Raw genomic sequence first — 14148 nt, 5'->3', positions numbered from 1 at the left:
TATTGAATTTACTTTATTGGGACGGTTTCCATGTAGTGATTTTTTTTCTCTTGAATTTTTCACTTCATTATCATATCGTCCTCTTCATTGTGATTGATCTTGTGCAATTGGTGAAATATTACTTTTCATTCGATATATGCTTAAATAGTTTGTGTTTGAGAATTGTGAATTGGCATAATTGGACTAATTAAAAAACTTGATTAATCCACATAAAAGTGTGATCCTACGTACACATGCAGGTGTATTTAGCATTTTAAAACTAAACCATTTTTTTTAAAATTTAATACTAATATGATATCATAGTGAGATGTTGTTTGAAAGTTCAAAATACAATTGAAAATTGGGGAAAAATGCTTAATATATAATTACACAATTATCTTGATTTTTAGAATTATTACTAAATTATCATTTTATATATTATATATCATATTATATATAATAAAAGTTGGGTTTAACCAAATTGTAGAAATTTTAATAAATTTTTAGATTTTAAGAATAGATATATACATAGTTTTTGGAAAAATATGATAAATCAAGTAATAAAAGAAAGTGGTATTTGATTTACAACTTTAACAGTTGTCTATTTAAAATGTTGTCAACAAACCCTAAAATAATAAAAAAAAAAAAAAAAAAAATATATATATATATATATATATTTTTTTTTTTCCTTATCTTTTTCTCCTATAATTTCTAAGTTGATAAAAATTTTAATTTGATTACAATCAAAATTCTTCATATAATCCTTTTATTATTAATTTATCTATAATTTCTAAATTTTTTTTTAGAATATGCATAGAGTAGTTAAACTAAAGTAGTTAAAGTGAAAGAATAGTTAATAAGGACTCTAAAGTCTAGAGAAAGATCAATTTTAAATCTTTGTTTCTGATAAGGTTATAACTTCTTAATTTGTTGAAATTTTAGTGAGTATGAAAACGCTCCGCGTTGACACCGACACTCCACCAGCCAAGATGATGAAAACTCTATATGTCAGGACGCCATAGCAAATAATGAGTAAATAACATGTGTTTTTTTTTTTTTTTTTTTTAAATTATAAATAATCACAGCTCCCACGTGCAAAATTCAAATCTCATCATAATGAGAAAGAAATTGTTTATAATATATATATATATATTATAGCAGAAGCTGAGAGAAAATTGATTCCTACAATTAAGGGCGTGTTTCCACGTTGGAAAAATGCCCATAAAAAAATCTAACATGTTCACAATTAAAAAGCGAAACATTATATTTTTCCATGCTGTTAACGCACCGTTTGTAGCTCTCGGTATAAAAAAGAAAATAACCAATTAAAATACAAAGAAGCCTGGGACACGGAGAGAAATAAGAAAGAGGCGATGAGGCCTGGAACACGGATATGAAATAGAGAATAGAGGAGTCAAAGTTTAGCAAGATAGAGAAGCCAGCACCATTGTCAGACTCTGACTGCCAAAAATCTTGGTTCCCTCAACCGGCGGTACTATGTTACAGGGTGAGTTTTCTTTTTTTGCTTTCTTTGATTTCTGATTTTTTTTTTTTAAAAAAAAAAATTTTAAAAGAAAAAACCAAAATCTTGCGATAATTATGATTAATGTTTACTACAGTTTGGGTCCCTCGCCAGACTTAGACCGTAGGAAGCACTGGCTCCGGTACATTGTTTTGCTTTGTTTTTTTTTTGCTTTTTTTTTTCTTTCCATTTTTTGGATTTGGGTATGAAATGTTACTTTTTGATTGAGTTTTTTTGTTGGATAAGTTTAGATTTGATTCGTTTTTGTTTTTAACCATTTATCACTATTAAAAAAAACACCATCTAAACAACGGTAGTAAGAAACAATCGAATGGTAGTCAGAATTGGTTTTGGGTAAGATTATGGTTTATAATAAGGTAGTTAGAATTGGTTTTATTGTGCATATTTGTTGCTGTTGAAAGGTAGAAATTTGAGACCATAAAGCACAAATAGAGTGACATCTGAACCTCTGCTAGTCAGACTATTGGAATTGTTAACAGTAAAGTTTTGATTATATTCCTATTTAAATACAATATCCTATTTCTGGCCAAATTGTTTCTATTTGCCTCCGTCCATACACCAATTTTCCTCTCTCCAATTTATCATATCTAACCCTCTTCAGAAATTTTTAAATATTTACTGTCCGACTATTACTAGATGCATTCAATGATGACAAACCCTAGACTTCTCAATGATGCGTCGAAGATATTTAGTGACTCAATATTGTTTCACTAAGGTATTTTTGAATTTGATTTGTGTTTCTTATCAAACTTTGTGGTCTATATGCATTTATGAATTTTTTTTTTTTAGTTTCTTATCAAGCTTCTAAGATACATTTACTTTGTGCAATATATAAATGTTGGGGTTGAACGAAATCCACAAAGGTCTATATTCATTCCTCACGAAAAGGACATGATAGGCAAATGTATTATATGTTTAACTATCTTCTTGGTTTATACATTTTTTTTTCTATTGATAAAATTGTTGTCGAAGCTTTATTGCAAATTAGAGCATTTTTTTGAAAACACACTTTCTCTCTTCTATAATTTCTGTTGCATCATCCTCTGTTTTTCTTCTTCATTTTTCTCCTTCAACACCACCCAGGTTTAGATAACTTTCCTAAAGGCAAAAATAGTTTCATTTTCCATAGATGCGCACCATCTGTTTGATAAAAAGGTTCTAAATTATTTTCATGACCAACCAAAATTAATACCAAAACAAGAAATCTTTTTTTCTTTTTAAAGGTAAATAGGATATATTCATGATGTCGAGCATTAGGTCAATTAGATACAAAAATTGAATACTAATTTTAAAGTTTGGGTACCATTGCAAATTTGCATAAGCATGTGCCAGAAGAAGTTCATGATGTTCTTCAAGTCTCTATTAAGGTAAGTTTATCAGTTTATCATAAAAAAAATAGCAAAAGAAGTACCGGACACAAATTTTTATATTTTTTTTATGCGTTTGGTATAATATGGGTGATTGAAATGGTATGTAGCATTTAAGTACCTGGAAAAAAATTGACATTTATATTATAAATACTATTGTGTTACAGGCACTTACAGCCTACTTCGTTGGGTTCAGAATTGTAGCAAGGAATCATTTGCTTTCTTATGATATAAAATATAAAAGCCATGGAAGAGTTGAGTTTTTGGCTTTACATTGTTCATGGAATAAGTTATTAGTTATGTAGTTCCATGTATTTGATACTTTTTAGTTTGTTTGTTCTGCATGTTCATCATGTTATTGTTGTTGAGTTATTTGTTGCGTTACAAGAACTATTTAATGTGTCAATAAGTTGTGTATTTCTGATTTAATTCCTTTTATTTATAATAATAATTGTTAATACCTTAGACATTGTTACATGAGGTGTGGATTTTTGACTTGGCTTTGATTGTATGGACCATCTAATGTGCTTATCCCACACTTTGGATTGTTCATTATTGGCTTTATGGTACATTCTAATGCTGAAATTTTGTGCACACCATGTGTTTGACAAAATGTTTTGCTTACTCTTGCATTAGTTTATGCTCACTACATGGTTTGTGCCTTTCGGTTTTAGTTGCCGTTGGTCATTGCATTTTTTTAATGTGCATTTAGGCATACTATGTCATCAACAAAAGTAAAAATTTAGTACATTGTCCACTTGAACTTTCCATCATCAAAACCCAAGTTGCAACATTAGAAAATTTAGTAGTCTTCTTAAATTGGAATGTATTCTAAACTACACCTTCTTTATTAACATATGTATATAACTAAACAACTACAGCTTTAAATTTGGTTGAGATAATCTAGACAGGCATGCTTTATAATTTATTGCAGTAAAGTGAATAAAAAAAATACATCTAATTACGTGTAGCCACTCTTAGACCTCATACTTCTATTAATGGCACTTAACTTTCCTAAAAATCTAAGCCAAGTTAATGACATTTCAAATGTATGCAATTCAGACCACATCCTGGATGTGATTGCTTTTTTGTTTACTTATGGGTTAGTTTCTTATTTGACGTGTTGTTTAAGAAAATAGGGCAATGATTAGTGAAGGAAATGGCAATTCTCTTTTGGTTAGTGGAGATAGTGATGCTGGTAAATAGGACAACAAAGATGCTCATGAGATATCTTGTATACTTACTTAGGTGGGCAATTTGGAGTAGAAGGGCGCATAATTGGATTTCAAATTTCCCTGTATGAGCATATGCTTGACATATTATCAGAAGAATTATGTTAAAATCAAGGTTTATGTCCACCTTGACCTTTAATATCACAGTCCAACCCAATTCTTAAGGCCTTTAGCAATGCCAATACAATTCGAAACAACAACTCAAGTTTTTTTTTATTAGTTTCCCATAGTTTTTTTTCATTTAAAGTTATCTTTATACTTTTATTTCTTTCATTTAAATTATACATACTGCATATATATTTCTTAATTTTGCATATTTTTTAGGTATATCTATTTGAACATCTCATTATAATGTTTCTTTCATGACATGGTGACATTACTATGTAGTTGTTATGTGGTAGAAATTAGAATGAATCTGCTTGATAGGTCTCCTATTTGCCAGATTTCCAATTCCAAAAGAAAATACCATTGCTTTTAACTCCTATGTGCCACACCACTTATGGTATTGATACATCTAGTAGCTATTCACATGCATTGCATGAGTTAACGACTAGTATATATAAAAGAGAGAAAGAGATTACCATTGCCATCTATGGTTTTAGTTGACTCCATCTTGATCTTGATGAAATTTTTTTTCCTACGTTTCTTTAAAAAACGTAAAAGGAAAAAAAAAAAGAAGAAAGAAAGATAGAACTAGTTTTTTTTTTTGGTGGATAAATTTGCATCTTATGTCATCTTTTTCCTAATAATAAAGTTAGGGTCCATTTGTTTTGGGTGTAAATGGTTTTAGGAAATCATTTTCCGTAAAATAGGCTGTTTGGTTGGCTTTGAAAATAGGCTTTTCTGGAAATGCTTTTCAGTTGACCGTAAAAAATAAGCTTTAACCACGGAAATTCATTTCAGTTCCTATTTTCACTTCAAATGGTTTTTGGAGAGAGAGAGAGAGAGAGAGAGAGAGAGAGAGAGAGAGAGAGGACTCGTGCACAAACACAGAAAGAGAGAGAGATCGCAAACCTAGACCCAAGATCGTCGCACCACCGGCAAGATTATCAAACCCGAGATCGCGAACCCAGACCCACGAACCGCAAGTCCCATCACGCCGATTGCACAGGCGAGTCGCATCGCGAACCCACAAACCGCGAGTCGCACCGCGCCGATCGCACCGCAACGATCAAGCAAAGATCGAACCTAGTCGCCTCACACGCCTTCGCCTTCAAACCCAGCCGCCTCACCTTAATGATCTGACTGGATTTGATGATTTTTTTTTCTTTGGTTTTGTTTCTTTTGTGGCTTTTGATTGCCAGAGTTTGCCTCGTTGAATTGGAGTTTTGGTGGTGTGTGGTGTTGTTTCGGTGGTGGGTATAAATTTCGGTTGTTGTGGGTTAAAATTTTCTGTAATAAAATTTGTTTGGATGATAAGAAAATGACTGAGAAATTGTGAAAAATTTGTAAGAAAATAGCATTTTTAGAATGTTACCAAACACCAAATTATTTTTCAGACTATTTTCCATTGCACAACCAAACAGCCTAAATACATTTTCTTTTCCCGAAAATAGCATTTCCGAAAAATATTTATTTTCCAGAAAATATTTTACATGAACCAAATACAGCCTAAAAAAAAAAGGCATTTGAGTTTCACCTAAACTACTTCTTTTTGTTCATATCTTTTTCACAACCTAAAATTCCCACTATATATACGCAGTTTTTTTTTTCTGTTTCATTATTTCTACTACGTACTTTATAATTATTTGCTATATTTTTCATTTCTCCTCTTTGCCCTACCTACAACCTTGCAAGTTTTTTTTTTTTGGTCATCAAATTGAATAGATTTTGTGTATTTGTTGCCTTTTTATAATATATAATATGATTTTTATCAACAAGTTTTATAGATAGGTTGAAATTCTATGTCACACCTTTTAGTGTATTTTTTAGAAGTCAATATAGCAATAAATATTTTCGTATTTTTTAATTTCTTATTACATGATTATTTGTTAATGTTGACATCAATATTTTATTATGGATTTAATTTGTTATGGCTTTTGTTTGGTGTTTTGTTCCATGTAATCTATATTCTTTAATTAAAAGCAAAATTTGCTATCAAACATGAAATTGGATTCGTGTAGGTCTAGCTTTACTTAACACCGTTTTTATTTTTATTTTTATTTTTTTTAAGTTCAAAAATTTGGATATTTTTTCATTAATGAATTGAGGTTTTGGCTTAATTTTTTTTTTCAACCATTTCAATTATTGAATTCATTATTTTTTTCACGTGTAATATTAATATCTATGTTTTTTTATGATAAAAAAAATTTGTTCTTAAAGGCTAAAACACAATACAATTACAAATATTAATTTAAGTTAAGGTGTTATATTTATTTATTAGTAAGTTAGAATGTTACATTAAGATAGAGTATTATATTTTTATTTAGTATTAATTTAGTTTAGGGTTGATATAACTTATAACCATTTGAATGAAATCAACACTAAAACAAATGATTTAAATATCAAAATAAGAAATAAAAATTAAATTTCTTTTAAGTGTACAAGTACAATTTATTTTTTAATCTTAAATTTTGAATTAATTCTTTTTTCATTTTATTTGTTATTAAATTTAATTATATTATCAAAATATTTTTTATTAAGCCGATTAGTAAATTATATATATATATATATATATATTAGGATATATATCCTCAAATTAAGGGATAATACTTAACAACTATCAAAATTTTAAAATATTATCAAATTTTTTTTAACTAAATCTCACACAACCCACATTTTTGTTTTTATTTTTTCCTTAAGGTGCAACTTACATTTTATTGATTAGTATTATTAAATTAATATTTCATTTGGATATTAAGCTACATGGCTCTTGATTAAGGGATAAGATTTAACAATAATTTAATTTAGATAAAACTTTATCATCAAAGTTTTAAAATTTAAAATTATACTCCAACTAAAAGTCTATTATCAAAATTTTCTCACACAATCCGAATTTTTCTTGTTGCTTTTTTCCCTCAAGTTGCTTCTTAAATTTATTAATTATTATTAAATTAGTATTTTAATTTATTAGGATATTAGCTACAAAGCTCTATAATAAAAATTGGGCTTAAGAGTCATAGTTGTGTCAAGTGGCTACTCTCACTAATTAGTAAATTATATATATATATATATATTTGTTAGGATATATTCCTCAAATTAAGGGATAATATTTAAAAACACTTTAATGTAAAAAGTATTATAAAAATTTTCTAAACTTAAATCCCACACAAACCATGTTTTTGTTTTTGTTTTTTGTTTTTTGTTTTTTTGCTTTTTCCTTAAGTTGCATCTTAAATTTTTATTAATTATTATTAAATTAATATTTTATTAGTATATTACACTATAAGGTTTTTGACTAAGGGATAAGATTTAACAATAATTTAATTTAGATAAAATTTTATCATCTAGGTTTTAATAATTTAAATTCTACTCCAACTAAATATCTATTATCAAAACTTTCCCACACAACCCACGTTTTTTTTCCCCTCAAGTTGCATCTTACATTTTATTAATTATTAATAAATTAGTATTTTATTAGGATATTAAGCTACAAAGCTCTTGATTAAGGATTAGATTTAACAATAATTTAATGTAGATGAAAATTTATTATCTAGGTTTTAGAAATTTAAATTATACTCCAACTAAAAGTTTATAGTTTATTGTCAAAAATTTTAGAACACACACACACACACACACACACACACACACATATATATATATATATAGTCATGACTTTTTAATCCAATCCCTCTTAACCAATAAGTCATCCCTATAATTAAATCTCACATAATACAACCCACGTTACTGTATTTTTTTTTTTTTTTTTTTCACTTTTTTTCCCAAATGTAACTTATGCTTATGTTTTAATCTAATAAATCCATCTTACTTATTGTTCTTTGATTTTGAATTTGTGTGCAAGATATTATGCCAAGGAAGTTTACTATAAATAAGCAAAACAATGGACACTCATTTAAGTTATTGGTTCTCTTATGTACGTTTTAAATTTTTTTTTTTTTTTTTTTTATAAATTTTGAAATCTTTTGTGTATGTTTTGATTTTGGCTTTTGTTTATTGTATTTAATTTTTGAGTGTGTTGATTTTTTTAATTAGACTATCTTTAGGGAAAAGCTAGTATTGATGAACTATTTTGTTTATTAATGTTTGTGCTGGTTAAGACATAGATTAAATATAACCAAAATAGGGAATGGTCAAACTCATTTCATATTTCATATTAAGAAATTAACTCAAATTAAGCACAAAGAAAATTTTAAAATAAAAAATAGACAAATACTAATAAAGTCATCAGCATTTATCATATAACTTAAAGTAATTTATTTTATCTTATTAAAATAATATATCATATACTATATAATAAAATTTGGGTTTAGAAACCGTGGTTGCGCTAAGTGGTTTCACCAAATTACAGAAATTTTTTTTTTTAGATTTTTCAATAAATTCATTTACTTAAGTTTTTAGATAAAAACAAAAAGTTTTTTTATCTTTACTTTAGTGTTCTAATGAACTTCTTCTTCTTTTTTATTTTTTATTTATTTTTATAATTTTATAACGTAACAATTTTACTAGCTTACGTTAGTATTTTTTTATTTATTTTTGCAATAAACATTTATCATACATCAACTATTTCCTAATAATAAAGTAACAAATTTAAAAGTATTATTTTTTCTTCTCAATTTTTTTTTCCTTTTTGGAATAAATAACAAAAAAATAGCTAATATTTATTAACTTTAACGTAAACTAAAACAACCGCACAGTACCCTTCGTGTGATAGCTACTCCACAAGTATAAGTGCTTGGGGGGTGGGGGGGACAAGGGCCGGAGTTCAAGTTTTCAGGAGGGAGTTTTTTACACATATACACATAGATTAGGCTAGAGTAGAAGTTTTATCTTGTATTAAAAAAAAATTGTAATAACAATCTAATAACATTAACTATTTTTTTGGAATAAAAAAAAATTAATATGTAATTAACATAAATTTCTTAATTATGTAAACTCCTTTTTCTTTCTATTCATATCAAGTTATCAACTTTTTTACAACTTAAAATTATATAATATAAAAGTGGGGGTATATATACAGCTTGGTATATTTTTCCCTTTTCCTACCGTACGATTTCTTGATGTATTCTTTCCTTTTCATACTTACCTTACCTATGAAACTTGCATGTATATATTTGCCTTTTTCTTTTTGTTTTTTCATAAAATTCCCTTCTTTATTTTTTTTTTTCCATCAAATTGAATATGTTTTGTGTGCGGGTTGCCTTTTGTTTAAGTTATTTTTATTAAATTTGATCTAATTTATATGCTTATTATGGTCTTCAAAATCAATTGTATATCTTCCATGAAAACTAACAAATTAATTTTAACAAAAGTTTTATTCACTTTTTGAAAGATCTATTTTCCAATATGTGTAGATCCCACAGGTAGCCATGAGACCAAGATTTGAGCATCCAAAACCATGATAATGAACAGTACTCTACAAATAATGGAGACAAAATTGATTAAATATAAAAAGGGTGATGTAAAAACAATGGATATTTAAGTTGATGTGAAATCTCCATGACTTCGCTGCCTCCCCCTTCCTGTCAAAGTTAATTCAATTTTCATGAGAGTATCTTGACTTTAACTCTAATTCCAGTTTTTTTTTTTTTTTTTTTTAAATGTTTAGAAATTAATATGTTTGTAATTATTGAATTTAGAGTTTCTTTGTGTGTATATATTTATGTGTGTGATATTGTGAATTTTGCTTTCAATTTTTTTTTTTAATTTTATAAATTTGGGTAGTTTTAATTTGTAAATTCGAGATGATTGCTTGGGGTTAAAGTAAAAATATTAGGTCAATTTTATCATAATTCATGCAATAGCAGGGTGTTTGATGTTGATATTAATTTTATGCTTATTTACATTAATTAACATAAACATCTTAGCATGTTTAGTGTTGATATTAACTTACCACCGCATACCCTTTGTGCGATTGTCACTTCACAAGTATAAGTGGTTGTGGAGTGTGGGGGGCAAGAGCCGGGGTTCAAGTCTCCAGGAGGGAGCTTCACACACATATACACTTAGATTAGGTTAGAGTAGAATTCTATTTTGTATATAGAAAAAAAATGTTGATATTAATTTGACACTTTGAGATGCAAGCACTTCATTATAATTAAATATAAATGTTATTATGCTGGTATGTTATAATTATTATTTGTTGTTCCTCACCCTACTTCACCTTAATCTTTTCTCTTCAATCATTAATTAGTGTTTCTTAATGAAATTATTCATGTTATAAGTTTATGACCAAAACCGTGCAAAGCCTGGCCTGTTTACTACTAAAAGCTTTTAAAAATTTAAAACTTACCATAATCTTTAAAATATTTTTACTATTTTATTTGTTATTAAATTTAATTATATCATCAAAAATATATATATATATATATATATTTTAAATTTTATATATAATTCTTTTATTAAGTCATGTTATTAAATTTAATTATATCATCAAAAATATATATATATATATATATATTTTAAATTTTATATATAATTCTTTTATTAAGTCGTGCATTGCACGGGTATAATACTAGTTATATAATAAAATTTGGGCTTAGAAGCCGTAGTTGCACCAAATGGTTACTCTCACTAATTACTAAATTAATTTTGTATTATTTTTTAGTATATATTTCCTCAAATTAAGTGATAATATTTAACAACTACTTATTTAATTTAGATAAAACTTTATCATTTAAATTCTATTCAAAATAAAGGTCTATTATAAAAAAAATTCTAAAATTAAATCCCAAACAATAACCCACGTTTTCTTTCTCAAAAAAGAAAAAACAAAAAACAAAACCTGCATGTTTTGACTTCTACTCCAACCAAAAGTATATTATCAATATTTTAAGAACAACTAATTAGTAAATTAATTTTATACATTTAAACTTCAAAAATTTAAAATTCTATTCAAATGAAAAGTCTATTATAAAAATTTTTAAACTTAAATCCCATAAAACAATCCACGTTTTCTTTCTCAAAAAAAAAAAAAATCCCTTTTGATTTCTACTCCAACTAAAAGTCTATTATCAATATTTTAAGAACAACTAATTAGTAAATTAATTTTATTTTATTTATTTGTTATGATATATATTTCTTCAAATTAAAGTCCAAACTCTAAACAATTAGGACTTAAAGCAATTGTTTTAAAAAAAAATTATTTACTTATTTTATAATTTGTTCATACTATTTATTTTATACTTTTGTTTCAAAAAGCTTACATATGAATCATCATCAAGTCGTGCATCATACGGGACTAATACTAGTTATTTACTTATTTTATAATTTATTATTACTATTTATATAATAATTTAGTTTTAATTATTTAAAAAAATTTTAGCTTACATATGAATATTCATCAAGTCATGCATTGCACGGGAATAATATTAGTCTATATATATATATATAATTAAAGCCAAAGTTTAGAGAAAATTCAATTAGATTTTCAATTGGATTTTCAATTTTATGTTACGTATCCATTTCTTTTTTCTGAAGTCAAGTGAGTTATTAAGTTCAAAATACAAAGAGATTACCCATAGCTTTAATCCATAACCCCTAGAAACCTCCAAATTCTCTCTCTCTCTCTCTCTCTCTCTCTCTCTCTCATACTTGTTGATATCTAAAGGGATTTCTTTTAACCATCCTCTTGCTTATCTACAAAGGTTGTCCATTTTCCCATCAAACACAAACACCTAATATTTCTCCCTCTCTTACATCTTTCAAGTGCCAAATGTCTCTAAAATACTAAATTTCTACTCCATTTTAAATCATAACACATTACTATTGCTAATAGAATAAGAAAAAGTCCTTGAAAACCCAAAACACCACTCAAATCTTTTAACCAAAAAAAAGATGTAGACTAAACTACTTTAATTCAATGCACTTCATCATTTTTTTTTTTTTTTAGAAAAATAATATTAATAGCATTTAACAAAGCCTGTGTATTGCACAAGTTACATGCTAGTGTGGGTGCTAGTGTGTGTGTATATATATATATATATATAAACTCATTGTTTAGTCATTCATTAAAATCTATAAATATCTGCACACATTTCTATTTAACTTATTTTAGTTTTTTTTTTCTTATACTAAATTTCAATCAGTATCATAATGCACTAAATAGAATAAGATAGTTACAGATCGATCTTGTATTATATCAATTTTATCCCATATATTACTATAAATTCGACTAAAGATGCATTCATGAAGTTTGGGTTAACAAATAAGGGGAAAAAAAAAAAGCTTGGAGATTTATTTTTGTGGCCCCTTTGATGACCATGTTTTTAATTATTTATTTATCTTTTCAGTTTTCACTATAATTCTATTATTCTTTTCAGTTTTCACTATAATTCTATCATTCACTCCTTCTGGGCTCATGAGGATTACCAAATTCTCCCCAAAAAAAAAAAAGAAAAAAAAAAGTGGATTACCAAATTGTTAAAATTTTTGCGTTCCAATCATCTAGGCCGGGTTTTTGGATGGGCTTGTCCATAAATTGTGGCTTCAATCAGCCAAGCCGGACCAGGCCCAACTTTCACAGATGGGACACGCGTCCATTCATTGTACCCTATGCAACTATGTGTGTGTGTGTGTGTGTGTTTTTTTTCTTTCAAATAGCCTTTTATTTAAGAAAAATGATAAAATTATTATAAATATTTACAAATTAACATGGTAATAAACTTGATTTGAAAATTCTGATAACTTAATAAATGTTACATTTTATAATTGAGTAATTAATAATTGATGATGTTGCTTTGAAAAAAAAATTGATGATGCATTAATTAGTAATTAGTTTATAATTTTTATATAATAAAATAAAATAAGTATATTTATATTATTATTATTTGAAGTAATGATTACTCTTTATTTATTATTATTATTAATTGGGTTACATCTATATCTATATTATATATAAAAGGATTCTCCTTTTTCAACTGGATTTTTATGTGGTTTAAAAATACTTTCATTAATAAAAGGTAAATTCATTTAGAAATAAGGTCATAAATGTCAAAGAACAAATTTGATTTTGAATTCAAAAAGAGAACTCCTAAAATTTAGTATTTTTTTCCCCTTCACATTCAAAAAAGAAATTACAGTTATTGCTTATTTATAAAGTTTATCATTTTTATTTGTTTGAAAAAGAAAAAAAATTATATTTCTAAATTATAATTGATGCAAATTATTAACTTTTACCTAAAAAAAACAGAAGAGCTTATATATAAGAGGATTTCCCTCTTTTAACTGGCCTTTTATGTGGTTTAAAAAATACCCACATTAATGAAGGGCAATTTCATTTAGAAATAGAGGGTCATAAATGTCAAATAATAAATTTCATTTTAAATTCAAAAAGAAAATTCCTAAAATTTAGGATGTTTTTCCCTTTACATTAAAAAAAGAAATTACAGTTACTGTTTATCTTTAAAATTTATCATTTTTATTTTTTTTGAAAAATAAAAAATACATATTTCTAAACTATAATAGATGTAAATTATTAACTTTTACCCAAAAAAATAAAAGAGTCTTACACGCGTGCTCAAAAGTTAGTTGGTATATATTCTCCTTAAGAGTTATATATGGCCACTTAATTAGTAGAATCTTGGATCCAAACAATAAATTATTTTAATTTTAAATTTTTTTTTAATTTCACTTCAAATGATGCTAATTTATGAGATACTTTGTTTTCATCCTTTTAATAAAGAGATTAAACCTCCAAACTCCTCAGTTCCTTCTTCCACATGTTAATATTGTGGACTATGCCTGCTAGAATCACATCTACTTGCCGCTTGCTATTAACATAAATGTCTGATTAAGAAACCATAATACTCCATTTCTTCGTACTAAAATGGATACAGTCAAAGAGTTAGAGAAAGAGCAACCTTTTTGGACGGACTCGTCGCTCTGGGTCTGGGTTAATACTGTTGTCGGG

General features: G+C 26.7%; 1 long non-coding RNA gene across 1 annotated transcript; it reads left to right on the top strand.

The window, feature by feature from the left end:
* The first annotated feature begins 1178 nt into the window (after nucleotides 1–1178).
* On the top strand, nucleotides 1179–3364 carry LOC136067548 (uncharacterized). The gene is made up of 2 exons (XR_010629007.1): nucleotides 1179–1486; nucleotides 3057–3364. It is a non-coding gene; the product is annotated as an uncharacterized LOC136067548 (long non-coding RNA).
* Nucleotides 3365–14148: the final 10784 nt, after the last annotated feature.

The sequence above is a fragment of the Quercus suber genome, unplaced genomic scaffold (genome assembly GCF_002906115.3).
Source record: "Quercus suber isolate HL8 unplaced genomic scaffold, Cork oak 2.0 scaffold_77, whole genome shotgun sequence".
Taxonomy (NCBI): Eukaryota; Viridiplantae; Streptophyta; class Magnoliopsida; order Fagales; family Fagaceae; genus Quercus; species Quercus suber.
This window is presented reverse-complemented; position numbering and strand designations above follow the sequence as displayed.